The 23,877-nt window shown below is 44.4% G+C and overlaps 1 long non-coding RNA gene across 2 annotated transcripts; it reads left to right on the forward strand.

Annotated features, from left to right (window-relative positions):
- Positions 1 to 276: 276 nt before the first annotated feature.
- On the forward strand, positions 277 to 2,244 carry LOC121839411. 2 transcript variants are annotated; one of them, XR_006078961.1, is made up of 3 exons: positions 277 to 335; positions 512 to 566; positions 746 to 2,244. It is a non-coding gene; the product is annotated as an uncharacterized LOC121839411 (long non-coding RNA). The 2 variants fall into 2 exon arrangements; XR_006078960.1 differs by having other exon boundaries at positions 296 to 335; positions 512 to 581.
- The last annotated feature ends 21,633 nt before the right edge of the window (positions 2,245 to 23,877 follow it).

Raw genomic sequence — 23,877 nt, forward strand, 5'->3', positions numbered from 1 at the left:
CAGGCGATAAATGAGTTAATAAACCAATAAGAAAGAGAGTTCCAAACCTCTCTGCCAATAACAGCTATTATATATATTTTTTAAATGTATTTTTGTATTTTACCCCCTTATTTGACCCAATTTCGTGATATAAAATTGCGATCCAATTCCGTTTCTTGTCTCATCGCTGCAACTTCCCAACTGGCTCGGGAGAGACGAAGGTCGAGTCATGCGTCCTCTGAAACATGACCCGCCAAACCGCACTTCTTAACACCCGCCCGCTTAAACTGGGAAGGCAGCCGCACCAATGTGTCGGAGGAAACACCGTTCAGCTGATGACCGAAGTCAGCCTACAGGTACCCGGTCCACCACAATAGAAAACAGTCACAGTAATTGACTTAATTGTAACCCAGAAGTGATTTGATATTGAGACAAAAACAGCTGCACTGAACCTTTAAGCGTTATCTTTGTAATGTCTTTAAGTTAACTGCGTGTGTGTGTGTGTGTGTGTGTGTGTGTGTGATTCCTAAAGGCAAGCTGGGAAATGCATATCCTCATAAGCCTGAACAGCATCTGCACAGATCTAGGTGTGCCTTTGGCTGGTAAAGTAAACAGTGAATAGCAGCACATGACAACATGTAAAAGGATTCTCAGCCAAAGATGAGGCCATCCAGAATGTCACTTGGTCTTTTATCGATTCTAAATGTTTAGTCTTTCGACACGTTGCTTTATTGACACGACACATTCTTCATTATTTGTTTTCCAGCAGAAGAACAGAAGGTGTTGACTAACAAGTAGAATTGGGACAGCTGACCCAGAACAGAAGGAGTTGACCAACAAGTGGAATTGGGACAGCTGACCCAGAACAGAAGGAGTTGACCAACAAGTAGAATTGGGACAGATGACCCAGAACAGGAGTTGACCAACAAGTGGAATTGGGACAGATGACCCAGAACAGAAGGAGTTGACCAACAAGTAGAATTGGGACAGATGACCCAGAACAGGAGTTGACCAACAAGTGGAATTGGGACAGATGACCCAGAACAGAAGGAGTTGACCAACAAGTGGAATTGGGACATATGACCCAGAACAGAAGGAGTTGACCAACAAGTGGAATTGGGACAGATGCCCCAGAACAGAAGGAGATAACCAACAAGTGGAATTGGGACAGATGTGCCAGAACAGAAGGAGATGACCAACACGTGGAATTGGGACAGATGGCCCAGAACAGAAGGAGATGACCAACAAGTGGAATTGGGAAAGATCAACTAGAACAGAAGGAGATGACCAACAAGTAGAATTGGGACAGATAACCAGAACAGAAGGAGATGACTAACAAGTAGAATTGGGACAGATTAACCAGGTCTCAACCTACATGCACATACACACACTATGTTGATGACAATGTTTATAAGATTAAGTTATTTCTCGATGTATCGCAGGATGTAACTCTTGTGATTGTAATCAAGACTGTGTGTGTGTGTGTGTGTGTGTGTGTGTGTGTGTGTGTGTGTGTGTGTGTGTGTGTGTGTGTGTGTGTGTGTGTGTGTGTGTGTGTGTGTGTGTGCCATGCATACTTCCTGTATATACACCTCTTGCGTAGGTGAATTACACTACGTTTCCTCTGCTTGTGCATAGTACTCTGTGTAACATAACAGTTTCCTAACAATGCTATCTCAGCGAAGGGGGTATGATAACATTTACCAGTGTGTGGCATAAACAGCAGGCCTTGTGAATCCAGAGGATAACCAGACTCCTGGGCCTCGCCCGGCTCCGATAACGAGTGGAACTCTTCTCCCAACCTTAACATGCCCTCTTTCTGGATGGACCATGTACTTAACTTGGACTGAAGACTGGGAATCTTCCTTCCAGTGAAGATGTTATGCCAGGTTTTTCATTGGACATCAGAATGAATGTCCAATTGTCTATTCAACGGTCACCAACTCTGGAGAAAAGCTAGTGAGCTGCACAGACCATCCACCCGAGCATCTCTGCTATGTTGTAATTACATGATGTCTATTTTATGACTACATTATTATTATTATTATGATGCTATTATCAAAAGCAACTGTGACAGGTGTTTACGACTCTCATTGGTAGAAGGAAGAGTGGACCAAAGCGCAGCGTGGTCAATGTTCATGATTCCTTTTATTCAAAACCCAAAAAGTAAAGGACAACTTATATGTGATCCCCAATCAGAGGCAACGATAGACAGCTGCCTCTGATTGGGAACCATGCTCAGCCAAAAACACAAAGAAATAGAAAACATAGATTTTCCCACCCGAGTCACAGCCTGACCTAACCAAACATAGAGAATAATAAGGTTCTCTAAGGTCAGGGCGTGACAGCAGGACTGGCTTTGGGACAAGTCTCTGAACGTCCTTGAGAGGTCCAGCCAGAGCCCGGACTTGAACTTGATCAAACATCACTGGAGAGACCTGAAAATAGCTGTCTCTGGAGAGACCTGAAAATAGCTGTCTCTGGAGAGACCTGAAAATAGCTGTCTCTGGAGAGACCTGAAAATAGCTGTCTCTGGAGAGACCTGAAAATAGCTGTCTCTGGAGAGACCTGAAAATGGCTGTCTCTGGAGAGACCTGAAAATAGCAGAGACCTGAAAATAGCTGTCTCTGGAGAGACCTGAAAATAGCTGTCTCTGGAGAGACCTGAAAATAGCTGTCTCTGGAGAGACCTGAAAATAGCTGTCTCTGGAGAGACCTGAAAATAGCTGTCTCTGGAGAGACCTGAAAATAGCTGTCTCTGGAGAGACCTGAAAATGGCTGTGCGATGACGCTCCCCATCCAACCTGACAGAGCTTGAGAGGATCTGCAGAGAAGAATGAGAGAAACTCTGCAAATACAGGTGTGCCAAGTTTGTAGCGTCATACGGAAGAAGACTCAAGGCTGTAATTGCTGCCAAAAGGTGCTTCAGTAAAGTACTTAGTAAAGGGTCTGAAAAAACAGTTTTAGCTTTGTCATTATGGGTTATTGTGTGTAGATTGATGAGGAAAACTGTTTTATTCTTTCCGAATGCTCTGTATTTAATTAGTTTACTCAACCTGTACCATCTGTGTGTGTCGACAACACTACGCGTGTCTGTGTTCATACATATTCTTCTGCCTCTGTAGAAGCATAATTCATGAGACATCCTATATCCCCTTAGGGGAACAGAAACTATTTGTCTGCGTGTTTACATTCATACAGTGCATGTAATTTATGACCTACTCGTGGTCCCAGATGGTGTTTAGTATGTTTCAATGATGTTGACTCTATTTTAATGTTTTGTCCCCCCCCATAGAGAGGCCTATTCAGAGCTGAGCCTGACCACGGGGCAGCTGGAAATTGACGACCAGACACACACATATATATCTCCAGTTAATACTCCACTAACATGCATTGAGCTAGCGCTCTGTGTCATGATGAAAATACATACTTTTCGGCTTGTTAACAAAGCTTGAAATGGAGAATTTGGGATCATTTACCGGTAACTCATATTCCATGTATTTGGGAGAACTTCTATTTCTACAGTAAATCAGTCAAAATCATCAGACCTAAAAAAAAAAAAAGTTTTATCTAGCTAATACAGAAATAAAGTTGTATTAAGAAAGAACTGCTCAGTTGATATCTTATCAGTTTGTGTCACTCTTCCGGCCGTCCTTCATCTCTCGTACAATATCTGTGTGTCTAAGAAGGATTTAAATAGCATCATATTCAGAGCTTTCTGGGGTGGGGGGGTTCCGTTTTTTTTCTGGAGGGTGGATCAGCTTAATATTGCGGAAAGAATGTTGCTTCCAATGTAATTGCCAATCCCCCATATTTTTGGGGTAAATATATATATCCATACACGCATGCATATTTATACACATATATACATACACATACCTATATAGACATACATATACACATATATATATACACATACCTATATAGACATACATACACACACACCTATATAGACATACATATACACATATATATATATACACATACCTATGTAGACATACATATACACATATATACATACACATACCTATATAGACATACATATTTTTTTAAAGAATATACCTTTATTATTATTCCCCCCAAACCCTACCGCCGATCCCCAAAATTGGAGTAAACTAATAAACACTTCTGCTTCTACCTTCAATCCATACATCTTATACACACTCTACAGACACAGTCTACTTTACAATAGTTCTCTCTTGTTTGTTCTTAGTCCTTCCTCTATTTCTGATGTTTTCTGAGCTTTCTGTTTGCAAATCCTTCTGATGCAGTAGTCGATTCTGGAAACGGATCCACTTCAGGCTGACAAATTATATATTTTTGTTGTCTCTCTCTCTTTCTGATCACCGGGCAGATTTGTTTGAAAGTGAACATTCTTGCACTGGGAAGAAAGGTAATAGATATATATATATATATATAGATGGTTCATTTTGGGGATTTAATAGTGTGTGTCTCTCTTTTTGTGTTGTTGTAACAGCCAGTTGGTCCTCTCTGGAACTTGTCTTCCTGACATGAACGTGGGACGTTTGGAGACGACACACACACACACACACACACACACACACACACACCACACACACACACACACACACACACCCCTCCCCCTCCCTTGGGAAACCCTAAAGTTAGCTCCTGCCATAACTAATCCTCTCCTTCATCCTCTCAGGTAGCTCAGTCTCTTTTCCACTTGTCCAAATAGACGAGAAGTGCACTTTTGCACCCTACCACGCCCATGTACGCTGTACCTGGCCTGGGGACACATAATAACACAGGGACCCGTAGTGTATACATCCCCCTAGTGCCGTCGCTGTCTCTTCTACATGGGTAGGAATGTATTTTAACACCCCATTGGCCAAGTGAGGAGAGAACTCTAAAGGCGGATAAAACAGGAAGAGGAAGGTAGAATGTTTATGTTGGAGTGTTATTGGCTAAACGACACCTGGACTGAATGAAGTCAAGGGCCGTGTGTGTTTGGGACCTGTCTTAGTGTTTGGGACCTGTCTTAGTGTTTGGGACCTGTCTTAGTGTTTGGGACCTGTCTTAGTGTTTGGGACCTGTCTTAGTGTTTGGGACCTGTCTTAGTGTTTGGGACCTGTCTTAGTGTTTGGGACCTGTCTTAGTGTTTGGGACCTGTCTTAGTGTTTGGGACCTGTCTTAGTGTTTGGGACCTGTCTTAGTGTTTGGGACCTGTCTTAGTGTTTGGGACCTGTCTTAGTGTTTGGGACCTGTCTTAGTGTTTGGGACCTGTCTTACCTGTCTTAGTGTTTGGGACCTGTCTTAGTGTTTGGGACCTGTCTTAGTGTTTGGGACCTGTCTTAGTGTTTGGGACCTGTCTTAGTGTTTGGGACTGTCTTAGTGTTTGGGAGTGTTTGGGACCTGTCTTAGTGTTTGGGACCTGTCTTAGTGTTTGGGACCTGTCTTAGTGTTTGGGACCTGTCTTAGTGTTTGGGACCTGTCTTAGTGTTTGGGACCTGTCTTAGTGTTTGGGACCTGTCTTAGTGTTTGGGACCTGTCTTAGTGTTTGGGACCTGTCTTAGTGTTTGGGACCTGTCTTAGTGTTTGGGACCTGTCTTAGTGTTTGGGACCTGTCTTAGTGTTTGGGACCTGTCTTAGTGTTTGGGACTGTCTTAGTGTTTGGGACCTGTCTTAGTGTTTGGGACCTGTCTTGTCTTAGTGTTTGGGACCTGTCTTAGTGTTTGGGACCTGTCTTAGTGTTTGGGACCTGTCTTAGTGTTTGGGACCTGTCTTAGTGTTCGGGACCTGTCTTAGTGTTTGGGACCTGTCTTAGTGTTTGGGACCTGTCTTAGTGTTGGGACCTGTCTTAGTGTTTGGGACCTGTCTTAGTGTTTGGGACCTGTCTTAGTGTTTGGGACCTGTCTTAGTGTTTGGGACCTGTCTTAGTGTTTGTGTCTTAGTGTTTGGGACTGTCTTAGTGTTTGGGACCTGTCTTGTGTGTTTGGGACCTGTCTTAGTGTTTGGGACCTGTCTTAGTGTTTGGGACCTGTCTTAGTGTTTGGGACCTGTCTTAGTGTTTGGGACCTGTCTTAGTGTTTGGGACCTGTCTTAGTGTTCTCTGTCTTAGTGTTTGGGACCTGTGTCTTAGTGTTTGGGACCTGTCCTTTGGGACCTGTCCTACACTCTCTGTGTTGTATTGATGTCTGTCCTACTCTGTGTTGTATTGATGTCTGTCCTACTCTGTGTTGTATTGATGTCTGTCCTATTGATGTCTGTCCTACTCTGTGTTGTATTGATGTCTGTCCTACTCTGTGTTGTATTGATGTCTGTCCTACTCTCTCTGTGTTGTATTGATGTCTGTCCTACTCTGTGTTGTATTGATGTCTGTCCTACTCTCTCTCTCTGTGCTGTTCCAGTGTTAAGTGAGCAGGACAGTGCAGCTGCCCAGCTGTACGAGCTGACCTCTGGACTCTCATCTTCATCTACCTCTGGACTCTCATCTTTATCTCTACCACTGAGCCTAAGGCAACACACATACACACATACACACATAAACACACAGACTAACTGGTCAGCAGTGTTTTGTAAATTGTCCGTATCATTATGTCAATGTTAAAGAGAATGATGTTGAACCTGCTATTGCGGGTTTTCCCTCAGTCTGCTTGTGTTTGGTATGAATCTGCCAGGTCAACACAGATGCTGTGGTTCCCAAGATCCGTGTTTTCTACCCTCTCGTTCACTCTCTGGACCCCCTTCAGTGTTACAGATTCTTACAATCACTTTGGCACTAATTTCAGAAACTTTTCAAAACTCTAGACACTAGCCTGGTTCCTCACTAGGTTTCTTCCTAGGTTTTGGCCTTTCGAGGGAGTTTTTCCTAGCCACCGTGCTTCTACATCTGCATTGCTTGCTGTTTGGGGTTTTAGGCTGGGTTTCTGTACAGCACTTTGAGATATCAGCTGATGTAAGAAGGGCTGTATAAATACATGTGATTTGATTTGTGTTACTTTTTGATTTACTTCAAGGTACTTCAACAAAGGCTTGAGTAAAAAAAACAAAATTCCAGTAGAAACTGGTGCGTGTGTGTGTGTGTGTGCATGTGTGTGTGTGTGTGTGTGTGTGTGTGTGCGTGCGTGCGTGCGTGTGTGTGTGTGTGTGTGTGTGTGTGTGTGTGTGTGTGTGTGTGTGTGTGTGTGTGTGTGAGTGTGTACTTCAGAATCAAAGGTAAAAGTAAGTATAAATATTTCACATTTCTTATATTAAGCCTAACAGACGGCACCATTTTCTTGCTTTTTAAGTTAACAGATAGCTAGGGTTACACTCCAACACTCAGACACAATTTACAAATGAAGCATTTGTGTTTAGTGAGTCCGCCAGATCAGAGACAGTAGGGATGACCAGGCATGTTCCCTTGATAAATAAGTGTGTCCTGTCCTGCTAAGCATTAAAAATGTCATGAGTACTTTTGGGTGTCGGAAATTGTGTGGAGTAAAAAGTACATTATTTTCTATAGAAGTAAAAGTTGTCAAAAATATAAATACTAAATTACAGATATCCCCCAAAACGACTTTTGTAGTACTTTGAAGTATTTTTACTTAAGCACTTTACACCACTAATGATCTCCATCGTTCAGATTGGAACTGTTTTAGGGGGGCATTCTGGTAGAGAGGAACTGTTTTGGGGGCATTCTGGTAGAGAGGACTGTTTTAGGGGGGCATTCTGGTAGAGAGGAACTGTTTTAGGGGGCATTCTGGGTGGGGGGCATTCTGGTAGAGAGGAACTGTTTTAGGGGGGGGGGCATTCTGGTAGAGAGGAACTGTTTTAGGGGGGGGGGATTCTGGTGAGAGGAACTGTTTTAGGGGTGGGGGGGCATTCTGGTAGAGAGGAACTGTTTTAGGGGGGCATTCTGGTAGAGAGGAACTGTTTTAGGGGGTAGGGGGGCATTCTGGTAGAGAGGAACTGTTTTAGGGGGTGGGGAACTGTTTTAGGGGGCATTCTGGTAGAGAGGAACTGTTTTGGGGGGGGGCATTCTGGTAGAGAGGAACTGTTTTAGGGGGGGGGGCATTCTGGTAGAGAGGAACTGTTTTAGGGGGGGCATTCTGGTAGAGAGGAACTGTTTTAGGGGGGGGGGCATTCTGGTAGAGAGGAACTGTTTTAGGGGGGGGGGCATTCTGGTAGAGAGGAACTGTTTTAGGGGGGGCATTCTGGTAGAGAGGAACTGTTTTAGGGGGGCATTCTGGTAGAGAGGAACTGTTTTAGGGGGGGCATTCTGGTAGAGAGGAACTGTTTTTTTCTGGTAGAGAGGAACTGTTTTAGGGGGCATTCTGGTAGAGGGGAACTGTTTTAGGGGGGCATTCTGGTAGAGAGGACTGTTTTAGGGGTGGGGGGCATTCTGGTAGAGAGGAACTGTTTTAGGGGTGGGGGCATTCTGGTAGAGAGGAACTGTTTTAGGGGGGGGGCATTCTGGTAGAGAGGACTGTTTTAGGGGTGGGGGGCATTCTGGTAGAGAGGAACTGTTTTAGGGGGGGGGCATTCTGGTAGAGAGGACTGTTTTAGGGGTGGGGGGCATTCTGGTAGAGAGGAACTGTTTTAGGGGGGGGCATTCTGGTAGAGAGGAACTGTTTTAGGGGGCATTCTGGTAGAGAGGAACTGTTTTAGGGGTGGGGGGCATTCTGGTAGAGAGGAACTGTTTTAGGGGGGGGGGCATTCTGGTAGAGAGGAACTGTTTTAGGGGTGGGGGCATTCTGGTAGAGAGGAACTGTTTTAGGGGTGGGGGGGCATTCTGGTAGAGAGGAACTGTTTTAGGGGGGCATTCTGGTAGAGAGGAACTGTTTTAGGGGGGGAATTCTGGTAGAGAGGAACTGTTTTAGGGGTGGGGGGCATTCTGGTAGAGAGGAACTGTTTTAGGGGGTGAGAGGACTGTTTTAGGGGTGGGGGCATTCTGGTAGAGAGGACTGTTTTAGGGGGGGGGCATTCTGGTAGAGAGGAACTGTTTTAGGGGTGGGGGCATTCTGGTAGGAGGAACTGTTTTAGGGGGGCATTCTGGTAGAGAGGAACTGTTTTAGGGGGGGGGCATTCTGGTAGAGAGGAACTGTTTTAGGGGGGGGGGCATTCTGGTAGAGAGGAACTGTTTTAGGGGGGCATTCTGGTAGCATTCTGGTAGAGAGGAACTGTTTTAGGGGGGCATTCTGGTGGAGAGGACTGTTTTGGGGGGGGCATTCTGGTAGAGAGGAACTGTTTTAGGGGGGGGGCATTCTGGTAGAGAGGAACTGTTTTAGGGGGGCATTCTGGTAGAGAGGAACTGTTTTAGGGGTAGGGGTTCTGGGGGAGGAACTGTTTTAGGGGGGGGGCATTCTGGTAGAGAGGAACTGTTTTAGGGGTGGGGGGCATTCTGGTAGAGAGGAACTGTTTTAGGGGTGGGGGGCATTCTGGTAGAGAGGAACTGTTTTAGGGGTGGGGGGCATTCTGGTAGAGAGGAACTGTTTTAGGGGTGGGGGCATTCTGGTAGAGAGGAACTGTTTTAGGGGTGGGGGCATTCTGGTAGAGAGGAACTGTTTTAGGGGTGGGGCATTCTGGTAGAGAGGAACTGTTTTAGGGGCATTCTGGTAGAGAGGAACTGTTTTAGGGGGCATTCTGGTAGAGAGGAACTGTTTTAGGGGGGGGAATTCTGGTAGAGAGGAACTGTTTTAGGGGTGGGGGGGGCATTCTGGTAGAGAGGAACTGTTTTAGGGGGGGGGGCATTCTGGTAGAGAGGAACTGTTTTAGGGGTGGGGGGCATTCTGGTAGAGAGGAACTGTTTTAGGGGGGGCATTCTGGTAGAGAGGAACTGTTTTGGGGGGGGGCATTCTGGTAGAGAGGAACTGTTTTAGGGGTGGGGGGGGGGGGGGGCATTCTGGTAGAGAGGAACTGTTTTAGGGGGGCATTCTGGTAGAGAGGAACTGTTTTAGGGGGGGGGGCATTCTGGTAGAGAGGAACTGTTTTAGGGTGGGGGCATTCTGGTAGAGAGGAACTGTTTTAGGGGGGGGGGCATTCTGGTAGAGAGGAACTGTTTTAGGGGGGCATTCTGGTAGAGAGGAACTGTTTTAGGGGGGGGGGCATTCTGGTAGAGAGGAACTGTTTTAGGGGGGCATTCTGGTAGAGAGGAACTGTTTTAGGGGGCATTCTGGTAGAGAGGAACTGTTTTAGGGGGGGGTTTTAGGGGGGGGCATTCTGGTAGAGAGGAACTGTTTTAGGGGGGGGGCATTCTGGTAGAGAGGAACTGTTTTAGGGGGCATTCTGGTAGAGAGGACTGTTTTAGGGGTGGGGGGCATTCTGGTAGAGAGGAACTGTTTTAGGGGGGCATTCTGGTAGAGAGGAACTGTTTTAGGGGTGGGGGGTTTTAGGGGGGGCATTCTGGTAGAGAGGAACTGTTTTAGGGGTGGGGAACTGTTTTAGGGGGCATTCTGGTAGAGAGGAACTGTTTTAGGGGGGCATTCTGGTAGAGAGGAACTGTTTTAGGGGGGGGGGCATTCTGGTAGAGAGGAACTGTTTTAGGGGGGGGCATTCTGGTAGAGAGGAACTGTTTTAGGGGGGGGTAGAGAGGAACTGTTTTAGGGGGGCATTCTGGTAGAGAGGAACTGTTTTAGGGGGGCATTCTGGTAGAGAGGACTGTTTTAGGGGGGGGGGCATTCTGGTAGAGAGGAACTGTTTTAGGGGGGGGGGCATTCTGGTAGAGAGGAACTGTTTTAGGGGGGGGGGCATTCTGGTAGAGAGGAACTGTTTTAGGGGGCATTCTGGTAGAGAGGAACTGTTTTAGGGGGGCATTCTGGTAGAGAGGAACTGTTTTAGGGGGGCATTCTGGTAGAGAGGAACTGTTTTAGGGGTTCTGGGGGGGAACTGTTTTAGGGGGGGCATTCTGGTAGAGAGGAACTGTTTTAGGGGGGGGGGCATTCTGGTAGAGAGGAACTGTTTTAGGGGGGGGCATTCTGGTAGAGAGGAACTGTTTTAGGGGTGGGGGGCATTCTGGTAGAGAGGAACTGTTTTAGGGGGGGGGGCATTCTGGTAGAGAGGAACTGTTTTAGGGGTGGGGGGGCATTCTGGTAGAGAGGAACTGTTTTAGGGGGGCATTCTGGTAGAGAGGAACTGTTTTAGGGGGGGGGGCATTCTGGTAGAGAGGAACTGTTTTAGGGGGCATGGGGGGGAACTGTTTTAGGGGTGGGGGCATTCTGGTAGAGAGGAACTGTTTTAGGGGGGGGGGCATTCTGGTAGAGAGGAACTGTTTTAGGGGGGGGGCATTCTGGTAGAGAGGAACTGTTTTAGGGGTGGGGGGCATTCTGGTAGAGAGGAACTGTTTTAGGGGTGGGGGGCATTCTGGTAGAGAGGAACTGTTTTAGGGGTGGGGGGCATTCTGGTAGAGAGGAACTGTTTTAGGGGTGGGGGCATTCTGTTTTTTAGGGGTGGGGGCATTCTGGTAGAGAGGAACTGTTTTAGGGGTGGGGGCATTCTGGTAGAGAGGAACTGTTTTAGGGGGGGGGCATTCTGGTAGAGAGGAACTGTTTTAGGGGTGGGGGGCATTCTGGTAGAGAGGAACTGTTTTAGGGGGGGGGCATTCTGGTAGAGAGGAACTGTTTTAGGGGGCATTCTGGTAGAGAGGAACTGTTTTAGGGGTGGGGGGCATTCTGGTAGAGAGGAACTGTTTTAGGGGTGGGGGGGGGCATTCTGGTAGAGAGGAACTGTTTTAGGGGTGGGGGCATTCTGGTAGAGAGGAACTGTTTTAGGGGTGGGGGGAACTGTTTTGGGGGGGGGGAATTCTGGTAGAGAGGAACTGTTTTAGGGGTGGGGGGCATTCTGGTGAGAGGAACTGTTTTAGGGGCATTCTGGTAGAGGAACTGTTTTAGGGGGGGGGCATTCTGGTAGAGAGGAACTGTTTTAGGCTGGGGGCATTCTGGTAGAGAGGAACTGTTTTAGGGGTGGGGGGGGGGCATTCTGGTAGAGAGGAACTGTTTTAGGGGGGGGGCATTCTGGTAGAGAGGAACTGTTTTAGGGGGGCATTCTGGTAGAGAGGAACTGTTTTAGGGGTGGGGGGGGCATTCTGGTAGAGAGGAACTGTTTTAGGGGGCATTCTGGTAGAGAGGAACTGTTTTAGGGGTGGGGGGCATTCTGGTAGAGAGGAACTGTTTTAGGGGGGGGCATTCTGGTAGAGAGGAACTGTTTTAGGGGGGGGCATTCTGGTAGAGAGGAACTGTTTTAGGGGTGGGGGGCATTCTGGTAGAGAGGAACTGTTTTAGGGGGCATTCTGGTAGAGAGGAACTGTTTTAGGGGGGCATTCTGGTAGAGAGGAACTGTTTTAGGGTGGGGGGCATTCTGGTTCTGGTAGAGAGGAACTGTTTTAGGGGGGCATTCTGGTAGAGAGGAACTGTTTTAGGGGGGGGGGCATTCTGGTAGAGAGGAACTGTTTTAGGGGGGGGGGCATTCTGGTAGAGAGGAACTGTTTTAGGGGGGGGGCATTCTGGTAGAGAGGAACTGTTTTAGGGGGGGGGCATTCTGGTAGAGAGGAACTGTTTTAGGGGTGGGGGGCATTCTGGTAGAGAGGAACTGTTTTAGGGGTGGGGAATTCTGGTAGAGAGGAACTGTTTTAGGGGGGGGGGCATTCTGGTAGAGAGGACTGTTTTAGGGGTGGGGGCATTCTGGTAGAGAGGAACTGTTTTAGGGGGGCATTCTGGTAGAGAGGAACTGTTTTAGGGGTGGGGGCATTCTGGTAGAGAGGAACTGTTTTAGGGGGGCATTCTGGTAGGAGGAACTGTTTTAGGGGGGCATTCTGGTAGAGAGGAACTGTTTTAGGGGTGGGGGGCATTCTGGTAGAGAGGAACTGTTTTAGGGGGGGGGGCATTCTGGTAGAGAGGAACTGTTTTAGGGGGATTCTGGTAGAGAGGAACTGTTTTAGGGGTGGGGGCATTCTGGTAGAGAGGAACTGTTTTAGGGGGCATTCTGGTAGAGAGGAACTGTTTTAGGGGGGGGCATTCTGGTAGAGAGGAACTGTTTTAGGGGGGGGGGCATTCTGGTAGAGAGGAACTGTTTTAGGGGTGGGGGGCATTCTGGTAGAGAGGAACTGTTTTAGGGGGGGCATTCTGGTAGAGAGGAACTGTTTTAGGGGGGGGGGCATTCTGGTAGAGAGGAACTGTTTTAGGGGTGGGGGGCATTCTGGTAGAGAGGAACTGTTTTAGGGGGGCATTCTGGTAGAGAGGAACTGTTTTAGGGGGGGGGGCATTCTGGTAGAGAGGAACTGTTTTAGGGGGGGCATTCTGGTAGAGAGGAACTGTTTTAGGGGGGGGGGGCATTCTGGTAGAGAGGAACTGTTTTAGGGGGGGGGGCATTCTGGTAGGAGGAACTGTTTTAGGGGGGGCATTCTGGTAGAGAGGAACTGTTTTAGGGGTGGGGGGCATTCTGGTAGAGAGGAACTGTTTTAGGGAACTGTTTTATTCTGGTGGGGGGCATTCTGGTAGAGAGGAACTGTTTTAGGGTGGGGGGCATTCTGGTAGAGAGGAACTGTTTTAGGGGGGGGGGCATTCTGGTAGAGAGGAACTGTTTTAGGGGTAGGAGGAACTGTTTTAGGGGGGCATTCTGGTAGAGAGGAACTGTTTTAGGGGTGGGGGCATTCTGGTAGAGAGGAACTGTTTTAGGGGTGGGGGGCATTCTGGTAGAGAGGAACTGTTTTAGGGGGATTCTGGTAGAGAGGAACTGTTTTAGGGGTGGGGGGCATTCTGGTAGAGAGGAACTGTTTTAGGGGGGAATTCTGGTAGAGAGGAACTGTTTTAGGGGTGGGGGCATTCTGGTAGAGAGGAACTGTTTTAGGGGGGGGGCATTCTGGTAGAGAGGAACTGTTTTAGGGGGGGCATTCTGGTAGAGAGGAACTGTTTTAGGGGGGGGGGCATTCTGGTAGAGAGGAACTGTTTTAGGGGGGGGGCATTCTGGTAGAGAGGAACTGTTTTAGGGGGGGGGCATTCTGGTAGAGAGGAACTGTTTTAGGGGTGGGGGGCATTCTGGTAGAGAGGAACTGTTTTAGGGGTGGGGGGCATTCTGGTAGAGAGGAACTGTTTTAGGGGGGGGGCATTCTGGTAGAGAGGAACTGTTTTAGGGGGCATTCTGGTAGAGAGGAACTGTTTTAGGGGGGGGGGCATTCTGGTAGAGAGGAACTGTTTTAGGGGTGGGGGGCATTCTGGTAGAGAGGAACTGTTTTAGGGGGCATTCTGGTAGAGAGGAACTGTTTTAGGGGGGGGGGCATTCTGGTAGAGAGGAACTGTTTTAGGGGGGGGGGGCATTCTGGTAGAGAGGAACTGTTTTAGGGGGCATTCTGGTAGAGAGGAACTGTTTTAGGGGGGGGGCATTCTGGTAGAGAGGAACTGTTTTAGGGGGGCATTCTGGTAGAGAGGAACTGTTTTAGGGGGGCATTCTGGTAGAGAGGAACTGTTTTAGGGGGGCATTCTGGTAGAGAGGAACTGTTTTAGGGGGGCATTCTGGTAGAGAGGAACTGTTTTAGGGGTTCTGGTAGAGAGGAACTGTTTTAGGGGGCATTTAGAGGGCTGTTTTAGGAGCATTCTGGTAGAGAGGAACTGTTTTAGGGGGGGGGCATTCTGGTAGAGAGGAACTGTTTTAGGGGTGGGGGCATTCTGGTAGAGAGGAACTGTTTTAGGGGGGGGGGGCATTCTGGTAGAGAGGAACTGTTTTAGGGGTGGGGGCATTCTGGTAGAGAGGAACTGTTTTAGGGGGGCATTCTGGTAGAGAGGACTGTTTTAGGGGTGGGGCATTCTGGTAGAGAGGAACTGTTTTAGGGGGCATTCTGGTAGAGAGGACTGTTTTAGGGGGGCATTCTGGTGGGGAACTGTTTTAGGGGGCATTCTGGTAGAGAGGAACTGTTTTAGGGGTGGGGGCATTCTGGTAGAGAGGAACTGTTTTAGGGGGGCATTCTGGTAGAGAGGAACTGTTTTAGGGGTGGGGGGCATTCTGGTAGAGAGGAACTGTTTTTCTGGTAGAGGGAACTGTTTTAGGGGGGCATTCTGGTAGAGAGGAACTGTTTTAGGGGGGGGGGCATTCTGGTAGAGAGGAACTGTTTTAGGGGGGGGGGGGCATTCTGGTAGAGAGGAACTGTTTTAGGGGTGGGGGGCATTCTGGTAGAGAGGAACTGTTTTAGGGGGGGGCACATTCTGGTAGAGAGGACTGTTTTAGGGGGGGGGGCATTCTGGTAGAGAGGAACTGTTTTAGGGGTACATTCTGGTAGAGAGGAACTGTTTTAGGGGGGGGGGCATTCTGGTAGAGAGGAACTGTTTTAGGGGGGCATTCTGGTAGAGAGGAACTGTTTTAGGGGGGGGGCATTCTGGTAGAGAGGAACTGTTTTAGGGGTGGGGGGGGGGGCATTCTGGTAGAGAGGAACTGTTTTAGGGGGGCATTCTGGTGAGAGGACTGTTTTGGGGGGCATTCTGGTAGAGAGGAACTGTTTTAGGGGTGGGGGGCATTCTGGTAGAGAGGAACTGTTTTAGGGGGCATTCTGGTAGAGAGGAACTGTTTTAGGGGTGGGGGGGGGGCATTCTGGTAGAGAGGAACTGTTTTAGGGGTGGGGGGCATTCTGGTAGAGAGGAACTGTTTTAGGGGTGGGGGGCATTCTGGTAGAGAGGAACTGTTTTAGGGGTGGGGGGCATTCTGGTAGAGAGGAACTGTTTTAGGGGTGGGGGGCATTCTGGTAGAGAGGAACTGTTTTAGGGGTGGGGGGCATTCTGGTAGAGAGGAACTGTTTTAGGCTGGGGCATTCTGGTAGAGAGGAACTGTTTTAGGGGTGGGGGGCATTCTGGTAGAGAGGAACTGTTTTAGGGGGAATTCTGGTAGAGAGGACTGTTTTAGGGGTGGGGGGCATTCTGGTAGAGAGGAACTGTTTTAGGGGGGCATTCTGGTAGAGAGGAACTGTTTTAGGGGTGGGGGGCATTCTGGTAGAGAGGAACTGTTTTAGGGGGGCATTCTGGTAGAGAGGAACTGTTTTAGGGGGGGGGGCATTCTGGTAGAGAGGAACTGTTTTAGGGGTGGGGGCATTCTGGTAGAGAGGAACTGTTTTAGGGGGGCCATTCTGGTAGATAGGAACTGTTTTAGGGGGGGGGCATTCTGGTAGAGAGGAACTGTTTTAGGGTGGGGGGGCATTCTGGTAGAGAGGAACTGTTTTAGGGGGGGGGGCATTCTGGTAGAGAGGACTGTTTTAGGGGTGGGGGGCATTCTGGTAGAGAGGAACTGTTTTAGGGGGAATTCTGGTAGAGAGGAACTGTTTTAGGGGTGGGGTGGGGGCATTCTGGTAGAGAGGAACTGTTTTAGGGGGGCATTCTGGTAGAGAGGAACTGTTTTGGGGGGGCATTCTGGTAGAGAGGAACTGTTTTAGGGGTGGGGGGCATTCTGGTAGAGAGGAACTGTTTTAGGGGGGGGGGCATTCTGGTAGAGAGGAACTGTTTTAGGGGGGGGGCATTCTGGTAGAGAGGAACTGTTTTAGGGGTGGGGGGGGGGCATTCTGGTAGAGAGGAACTGTTTTAGGGGGGGGGGCATTCTGGTAGAGAGGGACTGTTTTAGGGGTGGGGGCATTCTGGTAGAGAGGAACTGTTTTAGGGGTGGGGGGCATTCTGGTAGAGAGGAACTGTTTTAGGGGTGGGGGGCATTCTGGTAGAGAGGAACTGTTTTAGGGGTGGGGGGCATTCTGGTAGAGAGGAACTGTTTTAGGGGGACATTCTGGTAGAGAGGACTGTTTTAGGGGGGCATTCTGGTAGAGAGGAACTGTTTTAGGGGTGGGGGCATTCTGGTAGAGAGGAACTGTTTTAGGGGGGCATTCTGGTAGAGAGGAACTGTTTGTTTTGGGGGGGAATTCTGGTAGAGAGGAACTGTTTTAGGGGTGGGGGGCATTCTGGTAGAGAGGAACTGTTTTAGGGGGGCATTCTGGTAGAGAGGAACTGTTTTAGGGGGGCATTCTGGTAGAGAGGAACTGTTTTAGGGGGGGCATTCTGGCAGAGAGGAACTGTTTTAGGGGGGCATTCTGGTAGAGAGGGACTGTTTTTTTTGGGGGGGGGGAATTCTGGTAGAGAGGAACTGCTTTAGTTTTAGAACTTTTCACACCATCCTGTATAACTACTGTCTATACACACCATCCTGTATAACTACTGTCTATACACACCATCCTATATAACTACTGTCTATACACACCATCCTATATAACTACTGTCTATACACACCATCCTATATAACTACTGTCTATACACACCATCCTATATAACTACTGTCTATACACACCATCCTGTTATAACTACTGTCTATACACACCATCCTATATAACTACTGTCTATACTGTCTATACACACCATCCTATATAACTACTGTCTATACTGTCTATACACACCATCCTATATAACTACTGTCTATACACACCATCCTATATAACTACTGTCTATACACACCATCCTGTTATAACTACTGTCTATACACACCATCCTATATAACTACTGTCTATACACACCATCCTATATAACTACTGTCTATACACACCATCCTATATAACTACTGTCTATACACACCATCCTGTTATAACTACTGTCTATACACACCATCCTATATAACTACTGTCTATACACACCATCCTATATAACTACTGTCTATACATACCATCCTATATAACTACTGTCTATACACACCATCCTGTATAACTACTGTCTATACACACCATCCTATATAACTACTGTCTATACACACCATCCTATATAACTACTGTCTATACACACCATCCTATATAACTACTGTCTATACACACCATCCTATATAACTACTGTCTATACACACCATCCTGTTATAACTACTGTCTATACACACCATCCTATATAACTACTGTCTATACTGTCTATACACACCATCCTATATAACTACTGTCTATACTGTCTATACACACCATCCTATATAACTACTGTCTATACTGTCTATACACACCATCCTATATAACTACTGTCTATACTGTCTATACACACCATCCTGTATAACTACTGTCTATACACACCATCCTGTATAACTACTGTCTATACACACCATCCTATATAACTACTGTCTATACACACCATCCTATATAACTACTGTCTATACACACCATCCTATATAACTACTGTCTATACACACCATCCTATATAACTACTGTCTATACACACCATCCGATATAACTACTGTCTATACACACCATCCGATATAACTACTGTCTATACTGTCTATACACACCATCCTATATAACTACTGTCCATACTGTCTATACACACCATCCTATATAACTACTGTCTATACTGTCTATACACACCGTCCTATATAACTACTGTCTATACACACCATCCTGTTATAACTATTGTCTAAACACACCATCCTATATAACGACTGTCTATACACACCATCCTATATAACTACTGTCTATACATACCATCCTGTATAACTACTGTCTATACACACCATCCTATATAACTACTGTCTATACTGTCTATACACACCATCCTATATAACTACTGTCTATACACACCATCCTGTTATAACTACTGTCTATACACACCATCCTGTTATAACTACTGTCTATACACACCATCCTTTATAACTACTGTCTATACTGTCTATACACACCATCCTATATAACTACTGTCTATACATACCATCCTATATAACTACTGTCTATACACACCATTCTGTTATAACTACTGTCTATACACACCATCCTATATAACTACTGTCTATACACACCATCCTATATAACTACTGTCTATACTGTCTATACACACCATCCTATATAACTACTGTCTATACTGTCTATACACACCATCCTATATAACTACTGTCTATACACACCATCCTATATAACTACTGTCTATACTGTCTATACACACCATCCTATATAACTACGGTCTATACACCATCTTATATAACTACTGTCTATACTGTCTATACACACCATCCTATATAACTACTGTCTATACACACCATCCTATATAACTACTGTCTATACACACCATCCTGTTATAACTACTGTCTATACACACCATCCTATATAACTACTGTCTATACACACCATCCTATATAAATACTGTCTATACATACCATCCTGTATAACTACTGTCTATACACACCATCCTGTTATAACTACTGTCTATACACACCATCCTATATAACTACTGTCTATACATACCATCCTGTATAACTACTGTCTATACACACCATCCTATATAACTACTGTCTGTACTGTCTATGCACACCATCCTATATAACTACTGTCTATACTGTCTATACACACCATCCTATATAACTACTGTCTATACACACCATCCTATATAACTACTGCCTATACTGTCTATACACAACATCCTATATAACTACGGTCTATACACCATCTTATATAACTACTGTCTATACTGTCTATACACACCATCATATATAACTACTGTCTATACTGTCTATACACACCATCCTATATAACTACTGTCTATACACACCATCCTATATAACTACTGTCTATACACACCATCCTGTTATAACTACTGTCTATACACACCATCCTATATAACTACTGTCTATACATACCATCCTGTATAACTACTGTCTATACACACCATCTTATATAACTACTGTCTATACTGTCTATACACACCATCCTATATAACTACTGTCTATACTGTCTATACACACCATCCTATATAACTACTGTCTATACTGTCTATACACACCATCCTATATAACTACTGTCTATACTGTCTATACACACCATCCTATATAACTACTGTCTATACACACCATCCTATATAACTACTTTCTATACACACCATCCTATATAACTACTGTCTATACACACCATCCTATATAACTACTGTCTATACACACCATCCTGTTATAACTACTGTCTATACACACCATCCTATATAACTACTGTCTATACATACCATCCTGTATAACTACTGTCTATACACACCATCTTATATAACTACTGTCTATACTGTCTATACACACCATCCTATATAACTACTGTCCATACTGTCTATACACACCATCCTATATAACTACTGTCTATACTGTCTATACACACCATCCTATATAACTACTGTCTATACTGTCTATACACACCATCCTATATAACTACTGTCTATACACACCATCCTATATAACTACTGTCTATACACACCATCCTATATAACTACTGTCTATACACACCATCCTATTATAACTACTGTCTATACACACCATCCTATATAACTACTGTCTATACACACCATCCTATATAACTACTGTCTATAACACTGTCTATACACACCATCCTATATAACTACTGTCTATACTGTCTATACACACCATCCTATATAACTACTGTCTATACTGTCTATACACTCCATCCTATTATAACTACTGTCTATACTGTCTATACACACCAACCTATATAACTACTGTCTATACACACCATCCTATATAACTACTGTCTATACACACCATCCTATATAACTACTGTCTATACACACCATCCTATATAACTACTGTCTATACACACCATCCTGTATAACTACTGTCTATACACACCATCCTATATAACTACTGTCTATACACACCATCCTATATAACTACTGTCTATACATACCATCCTGTATAACTACTGTCTATACACACCATCCTGTTATAACTACTGTCTATACACACCATCCTATATAACTACTGTCTATACATACCATCCTGTATAACTACTGTCTATACACACCATCCTATATAACTACTGTCTATACTGTCTATACACACCATCCTATATAACTACTGTCTATACTGTCTATACACACCATCCTATATAACTACTGTCTATACTGTCTATACACACCATCCTATATAACTACTGTCTATACTGTCTATACACACCATCCTATATAACTACTGTCTATACACACCATCCTGTATAACTACTGTCTATACATACCATCCTATATAACTACTGTCTATACACACCATCCTATATAACTACTGTCTGTACTGTCTATACACACCATCCTATATAACTACTGTCTATACTGTCTATACACACCATCCTATATAACTACTGTCTATACACACCATCCTATATAACTACTGCCTATACTGTCTATACACAACATCCTATATAACTACGGTCTATACACCATCTTATATAACTACTGTCTATACTGTCTATACACACCATCATATATAACTACTGTCTATACTGTCTATACACACCATCCTATATAACTACTGTCTATACACACCATCCTATATAACTACTGTCTATACACACCATCCTGTTATAACTACTGTCTATACACACCATCCTATATAACTACTGTCTATACATACCATCCTGTATAACTACTGTCTATACACACCATCTTATATAACTACTACTGTCTATACTGTCTATACACACCATCCTATATAACTACTGTCTATACTGTCTATACACACCATCCTATATAACTACTGTCTATACTGTCTATACACACCATCCTATATAACTACTGTCTATACTGTCTATACACACCATCCTATATAACTACTGTCTATACACACCATCCTATATAACTACTTTCTATACACACCATCCTATATAACTACTGTCTATACACACCATCCTATATAACTACTGTCTATACACACCATCCTGTTATAACTACTGTCTATACACACCATCCTATATAACTACTGTCTATACATACCATCCTGTATAACTACTGTCTATACACACCATCCTATATAACTACTGTCTATACACACCATCCTATATAACTACTGTCTATACTGTCTATACACACCATCCTATATAACTACTGTCTATACTGTCTATACACACCATCCTATATAACTACTGTCTATACATACCATCCTATATAACTACTGTCTATACACACCATTCTGTTATAACTACTGTCTATACACACCATCCTATATAACTACTGTCTATACATACCATCCTATATAACTACTGTCTATACACACCATCCTATATAACTACTGTCTACACTGTCTATACACACCATCCTATATAACTACTGTCTATACTGTCTATACACACCATCCTATATAACTACTGTCTATACACACCATCCTATATAACTACTGTCTATACTGTCTATAAACTCCATCCTATATAACTACGGTCTATACACCATCTTATATAACTACTGTCTATACTGTCTATACACACCATCCTATATAACTACTGTCTATAGACACCATCCTATATAACTACTGTCTATACACACCATCCTATATAACTACTGTCTATACACACCATCCTATATAACTACTGTCTATACACACCATCCTGTATAACTACTGTCTATACACACCATCCTATATAACTACTGTCTATACACACCATCCTATATAACTACTGTCTATACACACCATCTTATATAACTACTGTCTATAGACACCATCCTATATAACTACTGTCTATACTGTCTATACACACCAACCTATATAACTACTGTCTATACACACCAACCTATATAACTACTGTCTATACACACCATCCTATATAACTACTGTCTATACACACCATCCTATATAACTACTGTCTATACACACCATCCTATATAACTACTGTCTATACTGTCTATACACACCAACCTATATAACTACTGTCTATACACACCAACCTATATAACTACTGTCTATACACACCATCCTATATAACTACTGTCTATACACACCATCCTGTATAACTACTGTCTATACTGTCTATACACACCATCCTATATAACTACTGTCTATACTGTCTATACACACCATCCTATATAACTACTGTCTATACACACCATCCTATATAACTACTGTCTATACACACCATCCTATATAACTACTGTCTATACACACCATCCTATATAACTACTGTCTATAGACACCATCCTATATAACTACTGTCTGTACACACCATCCTATATAACTACTGTCTATACACACCATCCTATATAACTACTGTCTATACACACCATCCTGTATAACTACTGTTTATACACACCATCCTATATAACTACTGTCTATACACACCATCCTATATAACTACTGTCTGTACACACCATCCTATATAACTACTGTCTATACACACCATCCTATATAACTACTGTCTATACACACCATCCTGTATAACTACTGTTTATACACACCATCCTGTATAACTACTGTCTATACACACCATCCTATATAACTACTGTATATACACACCATCCTATATAACTACTGTCTATACACACCATCATATATACCTACTGTCTATACACACCATCCTATACAACTACTGTCTATACTGTCTATACACACCATCCTATATAACTACTGTCTATACACACCATCCTATATATAACTACTGTCTATACACACCATCCTATATAACTACTGTCTATACACACCATCCTATATAACTACTGTCTATACACACCATCCTATATAACTACTGTCTATACACACCATCCTGTATAACTACTGTCTATACACACCATCCTATATAACTACTGTCTATACACACCATCCTATATAACTACTGTCTATACACACCATCCTATATAACTACTGTCTATACACACCATCCTATATAACTACTGTCTATACACACCATCCTATATAACTACTGTCTATACACACCATCCTATATAACTACTGTCTATACACACCATCCTGTATAACTACTGTCTATACTGTCTATACACACCATCCTATATAACTACTGTCTATACTGTCTATACAAACCAACCTATATAACTACTGTCTATACACACCAACCTATATAACTACTGTCTATACACACCATCCTATATAACTACTGTCTATACTGTCTATACACACCAACCTATATAACTACTGTCTGTACACACCAACCTATATAACTACTGTCTATACACACCAACCTATATAACTACTGTCTATACACACCAACCTATATAACTAC

This window comes from Oncorhynchus tshawytscha, linkage group LG15 (assembly GCF_018296145.1).
Source record: "Oncorhynchus tshawytscha isolate Ot180627B linkage group LG15, Otsh_v2.0, whole genome shotgun sequence".
NCBI lineage: Eukaryota > Metazoa > Chordata > Actinopteri > Salmoniformes > Salmonidae > Oncorhynchus > Oncorhynchus tshawytscha.